This window comes from Sapajus apella, unplaced genomic scaffold (assembly GCF_009761245.1).
Source record: "Sapajus apella isolate SASKATOON/1434 unplaced genomic scaffold, GSC_monkey_1.0 scaffold80, whole genome shotgun sequence".
In the NCBI taxonomy this organism is placed as follows: Eukaryota; Metazoa; Chordata; class Mammalia; order Primates; family Cebidae; genus Sapajus; species Sapajus apella.
In genome coordinates, this window is record NW_022437020.1 from 4,655,736 (window position 1) to 4,672,120 (window position 16,385).

The window sequence follows — 16,385 nt, forward strand, 5'->3', positions numbered from 1 at the left end:
ATACGTCCCACCTCTCAACTCTGTTGCATTTGGGATTAAGTTTCCAACACATGAACTTTGGGGCACACATTCAAACCATAGCAAATAGTAACACATTTTTTATAAAATGTAGAAATCTTGTTCCGGTATAACTTCATTCTCCCTCCTTTATTTTTTTGGTCATATGTATTGTATCAATATATTTTATCAATCTGACAGTACTGAGTGATAATTATTGCTTTAAGCAATCTTGTTCCTTTTAAGGAAGTGGAGAGAAAATAACAAAACTTATACAGTCTTATATATGCATACACGTGTTTACCATTTCAGGTCCTTTTTATTTCCTCTTATGGATTTGAGTTAATGTCTGATATTATTATTTCCAGCCTGAAAGAATTCCTATGGTATTTCTTATTAAGTGGGTCTTTGTTTATCTGGCTTCTTTTATCTTACTAAGGTGGATATTCTTTTTCAATATAAGCTGTGTGCTTATCGTTATACATTGTTTTAGATGCACCCCACAAACTTTGATATGCTTTACTTTCATTGAATATATTTTTTAGTTTTCCTTTTAATTTCATCTTTGTTATTTATTTAGAAGTGTGTTTAATTTCTAGTTATGGGTTTTCCCAGGTATTTTTTATTATGATTTCCAGTTTAATCCTTTTGTGATCAGAGAATAATACTTGCATGATTTGATTCTTTTAAATATATTAAGAATTGTTTTATATCCCATCATATGGTCTATGTTAGTTTACTACCATGTGCTCTTAAAAAGAATGTGTGTTGTACAGTTGTTGAATGATGATCCAAAACATCAATTAGATCATCGTACTTAATAGTGTTGCCCAGATCTTCTATTTTCTTATTAATTTTATCTGATTTCTGTCAATTCATGAGAAATCACAATTGTTAAAATCTCCTACTCTGATTCTGGAATTTTCTATGGCACTCTGTCATTTTTTGTTTTTTTGTAACTTGAGGCTGTATACTTAAGTGCATGTACATTGATAATTTTATATCTTTCTCATAAATTGTCATTTTGTCATACTAAAATATATTTTTTCCTTGGGTATTACCTTTTCTCTTTTTCTTTTTGTCTTTATTGTATCTGATGTTAAAACAGCCATTCCAGTCTTTTGGTGCTTAATGTTTTCAGACATATATTTTTTTCTACCCATTTACTTTCAATATATCAACTTGACACACACACACACACACACACTATACACACACACACACACTATACACACACACACACACACACACACACAAATGTGTTTCTTATAGGCAACATGAAGTAGGTTCTTGCTTTTTAATCCACTATGGCAAGATTTTCTTCCTTTTTTAAAAACTGAAATGTTTGAACCATTAACACTTAATCTAATCTTTAATATGGTTGGATTTAGAGACACCATTTTATTACTTATTATTTTATGTAGGTTTTCTTCTTTCTTTTCTGTCTTTTAAAAATTTAAGGATTTTTAAATTTTTTATTTTAATATATTGATTGGTTATCAGTTTACATCTCTTTAAATTATTTTAAGTGGTTACTTTACAGATTTTAATATACATATTAACATATTACAATTAATATTGCACCACTTTATGTAAAATGTAAACCTTTATAACCATATCACTTTGTTTTCACAAGGATCTTCATTTTATAGTTGTCATATACATTACATCGATATACCTCAAAATCCTCATCAGACGATATTATAATTTGGCTTTAACAGTCATACATACTTTATGCTTAAAGAGACAAAGGCAATCATTTATATTTACACTGCTATTTACCGTTTCTATTGCTTTTTTTTTTTTAATTCCTAAATGTCCATGTTCTTCTCTGTAGGTTTTCCCTTCAGTATAAAGGAATTCCTTTACCATGTCTTATAAAGAAGGTCTTTCAGGTATACATTTTCTTAGTTTGCTTTTATCTGAAAATTTCTTTATTTCACCTTCATTTCTGAAGAATACTTTTACAGCAAATAGAATTTAGTTGACAATTCTTTCTTCAGTATTTCAAAGATATTTAAAGAAAAAATGATAAAGAGAAATCTACCATCATTCAAATCATTCTTTCCCTACATATAATGTGATTTCTCTTTACTTGCTCTTAAAACTTTTTCTTTATATTTGGTTTTGACCCAATTGTAATATATTTAAGCATGATTTTCTCTGAATTTATTCAAGTTGGAATTTGCCAATCTTTAATCTATAAATATGTCTTTCACAGAATGTGGTTTTTGAATGTTACTGCTTCAAACATTTTTTTCTGCCCCAATCTCCCTTCCCTCTTCTTCTGAACTACAGTTACACATACAATGGGCCTCTGATACTGTTCAACATGATCCCCAGGCTCTGTCCACTTGTTAAAAATCTTTTCCCTCTGTTCTTAGGGCAGTTCCTATTGATATATCTTGAAGTTTGTTTACCTTTTCTTCTGTTCTCACCATTTTGTTATTGAGCCCACTTTATAATTTTTAATTACTTACATTTTTTAGATTTAAATTCACATTAATGAATGAACCATTGTGTAGTTCCTATTTCTCTGTTGATATTTCTATCAATCATTTCATGTGTGTAATTTACATACAGAATTACAAAACCCTTGTTAAAGTATTTGTCTAATACCTCCAGCATTTAGATCATCTCAGGCTTGGCATATTGTTTTAGCCTTTGCAATTTTATTGCTTTTGCTGTTGCTGCTGCTTGTTTCATTTTTGTATTGAAAATTTTGGGTTGTACCCTAGACATCATGAACGACATGCCCAGGGTACATACAATCTTGTGAATATCCTCCAGAGAATGTTGATGTTTTATTTTTACCAAGTGCTCCACTTAGTTAGGTTTAGATTGTAAGTGAAATGGTTCAATTAGGTTAATCCTCCAAATCTTTGCTATACTATTTAAGTTTGTCTCATATGTGAACACCTTAGAGATTAGTCAGACTTTTGTGCAGGTCTTTCAATTCAGTTCTCCAGTCCTTTATCACTTTAGTTATTCCACATGCATACCTCTCGGGGACTGGGCTGAAAGGCTTACATGTGCATTCAAATATGTTTTCAGTTGCCTAAGCTTTAGCTAAACTAGTATGTGTCTATACTACATGTATAACTCAAGGCTTAGGCTAAGACTTATATGTGTATACTCACAGAATGAGATGATCCTCTTCTCTCCCTTTCAGCATCCCCCGTCAATAATCTGTGACCTTCAGTGATCCCTTTCTCTGGTTCCTGTGGCCAGAAAGATGGTGTTTCTCTCAGATTTTAGCTGAAGGCTTCACCCCTGCTGCCAGGCTGCTCATGACTTGGCATAAGAGAGGTAATGCATGGCAGAAAGAGAAAAAAAAAAAAAGCACCAGGAAACTTAGCTCTATGTAGTTGCTTCTCCAAATTTTGGCTCCACTGTACCTGTTTTGTTTACTTTTCAAAGTCTTCAGGTAGTTGTTTCTGCATTTTGTCCAGAGACTTTAGTTGTATTTAATTACTGGAAGGAATGGACTAAAGTGGGCTACATCATCATGCTGGTGTAGGAGCATCTTTGACCCCCTTCCTCCCCCTGCACCACCGCACAGAGGTTTCAAATAAGAGAAGTTAGTTGCTTGCTATGTGGAAAATGATATGACAACAGAGTTGTTGTTGCTGAATTATTTAGTCTAAATTATTGCTGAAGGTGACCTGAACTAAGGGAGTGTTACTAGAATAGAAAACAAAAGTAGATTATGAGTGAGAATTGACAGAACAATAGGAATGATGGGATGTGATAGGTGGCAGAGAGGAGGAGTCACTGATGAAGGCCTGGTTTTGATTTAGTTTCCCATATTTTTGGCAGTGTCCTTCATTAGAATAGTGAGACGATGAGAGAAAATTTGGGAGATGGGAAATTTGGGAAATAAGATTTTCAATCTGTACATGTTAAGTTTGTGGTTTCCATGGGAAATCATGGTAGAGATGTTTCATGAGCAGTTTATAGAATCACTAGCATGAAACGGTTGCTCACACTTACAGTGAAAATTTTAAATCCACCTTCATGATCCAGTCACCTCCCACCAGGGCCCTCCTCCAACATTGGGCACTACAATTCTACATGAGATTTGGATGGGGGCACAGACCCTCTCAGTCAGAGAAACCCTGAAGCTAACACCAAAAGTGGCCTCTTACTTCATGGATGTTCTGAGTAAGAGATCAGTGGAAGATTAGCCAAAGACTTCAAGAAGGCTATCTTGTTTCACTGTACTTCCTTTTAAGTGTCAAGGGAGAAATACATAGGTGAAATCTGGAGTGTTAAATCTAGGAAAAACACAGCATAATGGTTAAAGGTGCAGACTCGGGAACTGGCTTCACTGAGTTCAAATCCTAGCTTCCACACAAAATATTTCTTGTATTTTGTGGCCTTTGACAAGTTAATTTACATCTCTATGACATATTTTCAGTACTAGTGTAAAAAAGAAATAATTATACCTAATAATATAATTTGTAAATGTGGTGAAGATCATAGAATTTTAAATAGCAAAGTACTTATTACAGTGCCTGATTTTTGCTAAGTGTTATCTGATTAATAATGCTGGTGTTGCTGTCAGTAACAGTATTAGAAGTAGAATTATTAGGTAACCATTATGTTGAACCATATGAAATGAAAACTTTTTGGGTAAAAATGAGATAAAATATAGGCAATTTCTTGTGATCAGCTTCATTCATGTACATATTCTTGGTATTAACCACTGAGAAGAGAAATTCGGAAACTTCAGTTTACTGCTGATTTCTTACTCTGGAGAAAGGTATCTGTCATGGTTTGGCTCCATGTCCGCACCTAAATCTCGCCTCAAATTGTAATCCCCACGTGTTGGGGGTGGGACCAAGTGGGAGGTGACTGGATCATGGGGCCAGTTTCCCCATGCTTTTCTCATGATAGTGAGTGAGTTCTCATGATATCTGATGGTTTAAAAGTTGGTGGCAGGTCCCCCCGCCCACCTGCCACCATGTAAGATGTGATTTGCTTCCCCTTGACCTTCTGCCATGATTGCAAGTTTCCTGAGGCCTCTCCAGCCATGCAGAACTGTGAGTCAATTACACCTATTTTCTTTATAAATTACCCAGTCTCAGGTAGTTCTTTATAGCAGTGTGAATACAGACTAATACATACAATCTCTAATAATACAAATTCAATGACCACAGAGCATGAAAGGCATGGTCGGTCAGGTTCCTGGGAGATAACAGATAGAGACTTGTGTACAGATAGAAGTCTTGTATCACCCACTAGGTGATAAAAAAGTCTGTAATCTTTGTGAGGTTCCAATGGAAGAAAAGAGCTTTGCAGCAGACTTAGGCTGTGATGTGAGCAGCCCTGCCACTGCCGTGTGATCTGGCAGATAAATGATATTAGATACATCTGTGGTTGGAAAAGATGTCAAAGGGACAGCAAGAAAAGATATCTCTGCCCTTTTAGCACTATCATCAGAAGGAGATAAAATAGAGAAGAACAAGTTCAGTAACCATCTGGGTGCCTCTTCTATACTTGTGCCTAATTCATGGTAGATGAGCAACTGCAGCCACCATAGCCTGGGAAGTGCGTGGTGACTATGGGCATGCAATCCTTCAGAAATGAGACTCTTGGTCACCCTAACACCCCACCACACCAGAAGCTACCTAGACCTGCAAAGGGGCCAGCTTAAGATGAGGGAGATCTAGAATGGCCAGTAGGAAAAGGGCATGATGAGTAAGTAGTGTTATAGCCTCATGACCAGCAATCATGGTGGGGACTGCAGTGTGTCCTATCAACCTCTTCTTATGTTTCCTCAGGAAAAGAAGCAGCCAGAATTTGTAAGACTCTGAGCCCCAAACTTACATGAAGCAACTGGATTCAAGTACAGCAAGGGGTGGACTAAGATGGATGCTGTGAGATGCCCACCACATCCCCCAGCACTGAGGCTCCCATACTTCCCTCGCCAGTTTAAGTACTGGTGACTCAGAGCTGGAGTTGAGAGCCTCTCTCCTCCTGGTGAGTTTCCTATATGAAAGTGTGTCACCTCACCCAAGTTCATGTGTCCTTCCTTGAGTAACCCACATGAAACACCTGATCTATGTAAAAAGCCTAGTCCCTTACTCCCCTAGGGGACAATGCAATGGGACCATTCTAGCCCAGCTCAGACACAGGTTATGAATACACCACAGTCTGATTTCTCCTTCTATCCAATTCTGTTTTCCTCCATCCAAGAAAAATATAGATCCTGAAAGCATACCTTAGAAAACTCCCAAACCACAATGTCTGACTCAGAGCCACCTCGGGAACCTGACATGTGACATACTATTTAGCTCTGAATAAGCACTCAATTCTTCTTAGCTATCATTTTTTAATTGATCAAGCTGGAGCTGATGGGGTCCAACCAGGAAATAACTTTTTTCTCTCTGCTACTTGTTCTGAAGACTAACCAATGCATTCACTCCTAGATAAAACATCAGGCAGGCCTTTAGACCTTCTAATTCTCTTTAGTAACATAAACCATCTTATCAACCATAAGTAAAATGGCTATCGGGTCCTCTGACCTCCTTAGGTGGCCTTCTTGGGTGGTGTTTTTTGTTAGTTTTTGTTTTTGTTTGGTTTGTGGTTTGTTTTTGTTTTTATAAAATTCCAGAAAACTTCTCTCAAACTTCATGTTTGAGAAACCCACACTATCATAGTATTCTACAGAAGTCACAGAATATCCTTGCCTTTGCTTTCAGACGTCTCCAGGTGGTGATGAGACATCATCAAATCCTAAGAAACAATACACCTGAAGGTTTTTCACTCACTGCATCAAAGATAAGAAAAATATTTCTCTCCACTGCCTAAAGGTATGTTCCTTCTTTGCCTCATCAACCTCCTCTCTTACAGGCTGGAGATCTGTTATGAAAGATGCTGGGAGGATGAGTTTTATCACATCCTGATGTGGTAGCTCAGCTCTCCCCCTTAGGCTGGTAGAGTTCTTAGAACATTATATTTTTGTCAACAACTGAGGCCCTGGCCCAAAAGGAGATTTTAAAAAATCCCTCATTAACATCCCATTATAATTATTATTAACAGTAATTACATGTAAGGGCAAATGCCACTCTTGTTATTTACTTGAAAATTAATTATGTAAAAAATTGTTAGCAAATAATTTCCCCATATGGTTTTTTGTACTGGATGTATAATACAATGTAGATTGAAAGTGAATTATTTCTTACAACATAAAGAGTAGATAAAAATCTGTAGATTGAAAGTGAATTATTTCTTACAACATAAAGAGTAGATAAAAATCTGCTTTCACTGACTGGCAGTTTTGGAATTTGCAATCTCTGTCTTTGTCTCTGTCTCTCTGTCTTTTTCACACACATATACACACACACAAACACAAAACTAGTTCATTTGTTTCATAAACATTTTCATTTGCTTCTAAATTATGAGCTACAGGATGTTACTGGCAGACACATTTCCACAAACAAAATATTATGGATGCAGATAGATTATTATATTATCAATAAATCAAAGGATAATTAAAACAGAATAAATGGAGTATTTTTGCTATATTTTTTGGACCCTTGGGTTTTGAATCACTACCTACATTTCACTCTAGTTCTTGCAAACTATGATGGAATGAATACAGCTTGAACAATCGATTGAAGCTCATTGAACAATTATATTTTCACACTTCTTATTAACTTATATATTTACATTACTGTTTTAGTGTTTCTTTAATCAATAATACTTTCTCTCATCAATAATTTATAGACATAAAGGAAATAAGTCTAAGAATAAAAATAATTTGCCTGTACACTATAACCACTGAAGACATGGATATGTGATTGACAGTCCATAAGAAGCATTATCTGAGACCACAAACTCCAGAAATATTTGACTTTCACGTCACTGTTGTAGGTTCTCAAAACATTCCATTTTTAAATGGGTAATATTTTGATACTGTAGTTATTGATTTAAAGAAGACATTAAAAGACCCTACTACCGTTTTAAAGGTGAGAAGTATTTGGAGACTTTTGATGGACGCCTGGGACAAGGTGGTGAAGATGAAGGGGAACCATTGAAGGAATTTCCACCAGAATGAGGCATTATCAGATTTGCCACAATGTGGTTAATGGATGAGAGACTAGGGTAGGGAGACAGGGTGGCCTGGAAGATGAAAGAAGAATTAAAAGTTTGTTTCAACAGTCTAAAAAAGAGATGGTAATGACCTGAACTAGGATTGTAACAGGATTTAGAGAACTGGATAGACTTTGAACAAAATGCGGAAGGAAAACCTTTACCTTTGGAAATTCCTTGCTTGTGGAGGGTAGGGTGAAGAAGAGGACAAAGATGATGTGAAAGTCTGTTTTGGGTCACAAATTAGATATGGTGTCACTGAGATAAGGATGACAGTAAGAAAAATAGAAATAGGATTTTGTAGGGAAAGTAAACTTCAGCTTGCAAGATTTTCAGTTTGGGGAATTTGTGGTTAATTTAAGAAGCTGTTTCACCTGAGGTCATTTCCAGAGAATTCTGGAGAGAATTGATGATCTTGGTTAGTATAGACAGATTATAATATTATCAGTAAATCAAAGGATAATTAAAACAGAATAAATGGAGTATTTTTCATTATTTTTTTTGTAACCTTGGGCTTTGAATCACTACCTACATTCTAGTTTATGCAAACTGTGATGAAATGAACACAGCTTGAACAATGTATTAAAGCTCATTGAATAATTATATTTTCACACTGATTATTAACTTTTATATTTACATCACTATTTTAGTCTTCCTTTCTTTCATCAATAGTACTTTCTCTCATCAGTAATTTATAGACATAAAGGAAATAAGTCTAAGAATGAAAATAATTTGCTTGTGCACTATAAGCACTGAAGTAAGACATGGAGTCTTACTTCATGACTATTATGTGTTGACGGCATCATCATATAAGGTACTCATCATCAACTACTGGTTACCATTCTCTAAACATAGTACTCATCTGATAGATTAACTCACGGGTTGTGACTTAAGCATTAAATTCTGTCAGGATTACATATGTTCATTATATATCCCAAGTAATAGACAAAACAATAGAAATTAACATAAACCTTAAAAGTTTCATTACCTGTATCGTCTTGCATCTCATGAAATATGATCCATGTCACTAACTTCTGTTGAAAGAACTTCTTAAGACTAACTTTTTAAGATCTTTCATAAACTCTTTAAGCTCTTATAAAAATTCTTCGTTTATTCTAAACTGAGCCAGTTAACAAAAATGAATAAAAATGAAAATTTGGAGAAAATTTTGTGATGAGAACAAACTCTAGAGCTCAGTGGCTTCTTGCATTTTTCTAGCCCTTTCAAGTAAGGCTGATGCTCTTGCTAAATATAAAATCCTATATTAATTTTCCATATTTTACACTACTGCATAACTTCCACAATCAGTAGAGTACTGGATAATTTAAAACACTAAAATATGCCATTTTTCTCATGCTGATAAACCAAAGAAAAATCCACTGATAGAGATTATAACAGTGTGAAGAACTTGACAGGGAGATCAGAACCGAGGAAATAGCATGTTAATGACATTCAATATTCTCCCTGTGTCAAGTCATCAGCATTTTTATTGCCACTATTTCTCAGCATACACTATTAGAATTTATTGAGTCAATCTGTCTCCATCACCTGTGTTATAATATATTTTATTCAATAAGATATGGAATAATATTTATCTTTCAACTCCTATGACTGGCTTTCAGGACAATAACCGCTTATCAACCAAGCATTACAAGAATAGGAGAAGTTGTACGTTTTAATATCTGATTCGAGGGTTGTCATTTTAGCATCTGCACATTTGGTATTAAGAAGGGTGCAGACTTCAACCCAAGAAATCACTCAGATTCCAAAGTTATGACAAATGATGGCATCAAATTTTGTTTTACATCAGTAACAAGGTGAAGCATACTGCATGAAGTTGGGGAAGGAAAAGACTTGAGCCTGAAGTCAATTCTGCAAGACAGTTATACCAGATTCTCTATATCAGAAATAAGAGTTAAGCTCACGACTGAGCTCATTCATCTCATAAAAAAAATAGGAAGGGAAAATGATTTTTTGTAATGTCTCAAATAGCCCTCATTTAAAATTGAGACAGAAATGAATCTGTAAGTTATGTCTTCAAGTTGTCTGTCTGAATCTGGGGCATTCAGGGAAGCACATTGTGTCTGATTTTCCGTGTCAGCCACTTGGAAGGAAAACTAGACTGTTGATGGCTGCGTGGTTCTTTGGAGCATGCCTGTAGGTTTCTGTCATCCACTCAATAGAGTTAACCAAGTTTCCAACTTTCTGCACTGTTCAGCTCCCTGTTGATCTGTCACCTCAGGTAATTTTGAGAAAAGAAAGAACTGAGTCTTTTATTCCCCTGTGTGCTTTGATAAACATTTATTTCATATCTGCCTTTTTCCAGCTTTTTCCTCAGAAACCCCATGTCAATGTGTGACAAAGAGGTGTCACAGCAGTGACATGATTGAGTTGGTATTTGGTGGTTTCACCTCAGAAACGAAGGGGTCCAGAGAACTCCTGCTGGTAAAAAGCACTAATTCATCTGCTGTTAGCTTTACTCACCAGGAAGTCCCCTCTCCCAGTCAGAGAGCATAGAAGTGCACAGAAACTACTTTCTGTCAGGCAGATTATTGCTCGATTGTGTCAACTATTGCCGACCTGCATGAGTGAGTCAGGCAGCAGGTAAAATACAGAAATATTCACCTTCCAACAAGATGTTGAGTTGTCATCTCAATACGTGTCCTGGTGGCACCATGTATGCCCAAGGAAGCCATCTTTGCCACTCTCTGTCTCCTGTTTTTGTTTTTTTTACTGTAGCCTGAGTTTTCTTACAATTATACAAATTTAAAAAGTCAACTTTCTATGCCCCGACCCACATGTGCTTACTTATTTATTCCATATTAGAAGAAAGTGAAAAAAATGTAGATGTAGAAATCATAGTATTTGAATTTGAATCCCAGTTGAGTTATTTACTGGCTGTTTCATCTTAAGTGGACTCCCTCTGAGCTACATTCTCTTTGTCATTAATGCCTGCCTTTAAGGGCCCCGTGGTAAAGATAAATGAAATCATATATATAAAGGAACCACCTCTCTGTGTGACTCATAAGTAGGTGCACTTGCTTTCCTCAGGGGGCACAAAATGAAACAACTAAACTTTCTTTTGTTATCCTCTCAAAAGAAAACAGGCAAGAGTGTTGCTTGTTGGTTCATTTATTTACTTATTACTGCACAGGAAGAGGGAGGCAGGAAGGAGGAAGTGTGGTCAGGAGAGATCATGCATTAACCCCATTGAGAATTGCTCTAAGTATGTGTTTTGTGTATCCTACTTATATCTTCTTAGTGTCCCCATTTTAAAAGCACAGCCTTTCTTTACTTTGCCACTGCGCAAGACGATAACAATAAGATTAAAAGGAGTGTATCTGGTTTAAGATTTGTCTTTAAGCTTTACTGAAGCCAAAAGAAGGTGTTATGTTCCCGGCTTAGCGGGAGAGTGCTTGGCACAAGAAACCTCAGCCTCAAATCCTTGGCTGTCCTCCATAGATTTGTGGTTGCTTTGTTGTGTGTGTGTGTACTTTTGTGTATTGGAGGAGAAGGGGAGGTGCTAAAATTGGGGTGTGACTTTGGGGAAAATGGAGTGGAGATATCTGATAAAGAGATGTGTGGGTTTGGATGAGTTCCCAATTTTTGTGATCTAGCTTCAGGACTAGACAGTCTTATGTACAAATGTTAGCTCTACCAATTGGGGCAGGTATTACTGTGCTAAGTGCATCAAGCACAAGGCACTTGACTTATCTGTTGCAGGGGAGAAGAATATCTATCTCATGGAAACTAAATGAGCAAATATATGTAAGGTACATGGAGCAGTGACTGTTCATTGCTCATTACATGTTTGTTTCTTTTTTAAAATATGGCTTCTTTCCTTATATACTGATAGAATTGAATGAAGAAGAATGACACTGTGACATCTCTTCTTACAAAAATGTTGATCAATGAGATAGCCACTTTAGACCTTAAGCTTTCTCACAGACAGTCTATCTCAAAACTTCTCTTTCATTAAATAAAACTACACTTCCCTGAACCATATGTCCTGATTAGATGTTCAAATGATATGGTTCTCTGAAACCCACATGCCACCCTTTATTGTATATGAAAATGAACAATCCAATTAATCATCAAGACTGAAGCCAGCTCCTAATCACTCAGATGCCCCTAATGGAATGGTAGGTTATTGAATATTTATTTAATGAATTATTGATAACCTACAAAATGCCAGACACTGTTCTTGGTGCTGGGGATACAGAAATAAATAAGATGTGCAAAGTCCCTGAACTTCAGTGCTCACAGGACAATGATGGAGCCATACAAACCATCAAATACCTGCATGAAGTGGTATCTGGTCCTGATGAAATTCTCAGAAGAAAACCAAGGCAGGATGCTGGGATAGACAGTAAAAGAGGGAAAGGTCTACTATAGATAGGAAGAATCAAGGAAGTCCTCTTCTAAGAGGAAATGTATCTGAGATCTTAATGAAGTGAAGGAGAAATCCAGGCAACGATCTGGAGGAACAATATTTCAGAAAGAGAGAACAAACCAACCTGATATAGAAGAAGAGAAAACTAATACAAAGAACACTGTGGTTGGGGCTTGAGAGTGCCAACATATGAGGAAGAGAAATGAGACAGGTAGGATATGTATTAGTATGTTCTTACACTGCTATAAAGAACTACCTGAGACTGGGTGATTTATGAAGAAAAGAGGCTTAATTGACTCACAGTTTCATAGGCCTAACAGGAAGCAGGCCTCAGGAAACTTACAGTCATGGCTGATGGCAAAGGGGAAGCAAATACCTTCTTCACATGGCAGCAGGAGAGAGAGTGAAGGGGGATGTGCCACACACTGTTAAACTGTCAGATTTCATGAGAACTCACTATCACAAGAACAGCAAGGGGGAAATTGGCCCCCATGATCCAATCACCTACCACCAGGCCCCCCCCACAAATTTGACATGAGATTTGGGTGGAAACACAAATTCAAACTATATCAAGAGATAATCAGGAACCAGAGAGAGTCAGGCAATATAGAGTGGGCTGAACAATGTGGATTTTATCCCAAGTGCAAGATCAAGCTCTTGCCGGGTTTAGAACCTGAGATTGCTGTTATCTCTTTTATATTTTACCAAAATTACTCTGGCCACTCGGAATTGACTGTTAGCAAACAGTGATGTACAGATTTCTGCTGTAAGCATTGTTTAGTCCATGCAGTGTGACTCAGTGGTGAGCATGGATTGTACAGCCCACTCCTCACTGTTGAACTGACTCTAGGCAAGGCACCAAACTTGGAGCCTTAGTGTTCACAAACGTAAATTGGGAGGAAGTTGACCCACCCTCAGGACTCTTCTGAGACAGTAATAAAGGGCAAATGTGAAATGCTTGGCGATGTGCCTGGAAAATAATAAGTGCTCAAAAGTGTTCATTCCTCCTTGCTCCTCATCTAATGACTCTTCAATTATTCAATTACTTAAGGATAGTTAGCTATTACCATGAGCAAGGTGCTTTGGTCATTACAGAGGGTATGGGATCTCATGTCTCCCCTCAAAGGACTCTCAGCCCAGTAGGATTGGTGAAAGGTAACATGGAAAAGTAGCAGGGCAGATAGATCATGGTTAGCCAACCGCAATAATTGCTAATGTCAAATGATGAATGGAGTGAGTTCCAGTTTCAGGGAAATTCGATGGAAAGACAATAAACACAGTGGAGTTGCCAGGAATGCCTTCCGAACCCCTGCACAGCTCAGGGCAGTGATTGAGGAAAGGGCAGTTGAGTATCAACATTAGCCACATGTCGTCAACAAAAGATACTTAGTTAACAGAGAAAGTATTACTTTGGCAATGGTAGAAAATAACGGAAATATATGATAACTCGAGGCTGGGGAGGCCCTGGGATACTGAGTAAAGATATTTTCTTTTGTTTTGAGGCAGATTCTCTCTGTCACCCAGGCTGGAGTGCAATGGCAAAGTCTCAGCTTAGTGCAACCCCTGCCTCCCAGGTTCAGGTGATTCTCCTGCCTCAGCCTCCCAAGTAGCTGGGACTAATAGCATGTGCCACCATACCCAGCTAATTTTTTATAGTTTTAGTAGACATGGGGTTTTACTAGGTTGTCCAGGCTGGTCACAAACTCCTGACCTCGTGATCCACCTGCCTCAGCTTCCCAAAGTGCTGGGATTACAGGCATAAGCCACCGCGCCCAGCCAGTGCATCTTTATACTCCATGACCTGCAGTTACCAACACTGAAAACAATTATCTTGAGTTAGAAACCACTCCATCTCTATGTTGCCCAGCTGAGAAGAAGGGACTGATTGCCCTCAGATACCCCAATATAAGGGAATACCATTACTAGTGATGTCTCTGTGTGAACAAACACATCTCTCATTCTGCAACCCTTTAGTTAGACAGGGAGGAGTCATACACAAGGGGTTGTATAGTCAGAGAAGATGAGGGAGTAGAGACGTTAGAAAAGCATGTAAAGAGAAGAGCAGAATGTGCTGCCCAACCCTGCAGTGGCATTTAGTAAACCACCTTGCAAATACACAGCCATGGAACCTCATGATGAATTTTTAACACAGCAAATCATTGTCATGTATCAGTGGTGAAGAGAATAGCCAAAAGATTCTTTGTTTAATTTCTTTAATGTCTATTACACATCACTAGGTCAAAAACATGCTTTCTTCTAACACGAATTGCAGAAGGCTGTGTGCTTCTGGACTGACAACCACCTATTAATAGGTGTCTGGAAAATCCATTTTCTGTTATATTTATTAATAAATCTTAGTAAAGCATGCATTATAAAGAAATGCAATGTCTTAGCTAAAGAAATCAATAATGCTTTTAAACACAAACTCATTAGTATTAAAGATTATTCCCATTTTTCATTATATTGAGAAAGAAAATGATAATCATATCAATGTATGACATCCATTGAACTAACATGATGTTAAATGTATTGTCTAAAAAATTTAAATGCTCTGTACAAATCAGATATTATTTATTTACTACTCCTGCTCCCAGCAATTCTTCCCCCACATAGATACAATACTTTCCAAAGGGTATTTGAGACAGTGTATAAAATATACATACAGTGCACTGAGAGAAAAATAGATAAATCAAGAAATCAGAGAATTATGAATTACTATTAAAAACAGCATGTCATATAAGTGAGAAAAGGAACAATTAATACATCATCTTCTTTAGAAGTAGTGTCTTTTCATCCTATAATCTAAAAGTACTCTATAGATACGATACTATTAATAGTCCCATTTTATTTGCCCAAATAATTCACTTTTGAAAAGATTAATATTAACCAAATATCAGGTAAAACTTGAGATGACTGTAGAAATAAGAAATATTCTGAAAAATAGTTTTCAGAATATCTTGTAGGTGATTTAATCATGATATTTACACCGAGTGCAGGTAAGCAAGTATTAATAATAATACTTGATGACAACAACAAAGTCAATGGAATATAGTTTGTGCATGCCGATCCAGAGCCCCAGTTATATTCACATATGTTCACACGGATTCACACATCTACATATGCTTATGTTTCAGTATGCGTAGCTTTATGTTTACTTGCTTTGTGTAGAGAGACAAAGATTTTCCCAGAAGGCAACTACAGAAGGAGACTATCATCACATTTCTTAGTTCTCGTGGTGTGCAAGCCAGTACTGCTCCAAGACAACCACATGAGTGGCTTTTTGCCAAAGCAGGATTTGAGCATTGTGTGGCTGCTACTTGTCCTTACCTGTGACCATACCCCAAGGTAATTGTAACAAGTCCTGGATTCCTTACAGGTAAAAGTGTGAGGTGGAAACAGCAGTCTCCATGTACTCAAGCCACTTAGGGAGAAGAACCAGGAGTGTGGAAATTGTGCTAATGCATATAAGGAATGCATATCTACAAAGTGACCCAATGCCACCCACTGCTCATTCATCCAATCAAAGAATACAATCCACAGAAGTCCCTCAAAAAAGCAAAGTATAATTTCTTTAAAGCATCCTAAAAGTTTAGTGGTAGATTTGGCCTTAGTGGTGAATTTCACTTTAAATATTTATTACAGAGTATTGCTATATTTTCCCCTCTTTTTCCAGTTGATCTTCAAAGGAGCATATTTCATTAACAAACCATAGATATAAAATATGAAATCAAGATCACCTACTGCAGAGAAGAAGCCAAACATCACTAAAAAGAATTAGTTTCTTTCACTGTCTAGAAATTTTTCATGGAAGACCTTGGCTGGCCTTTTGATATTAAAACTTCCTAACAAGTATTACACAGGAGTTTTAAATTAGAACTTGCTGTCACAGAGACAG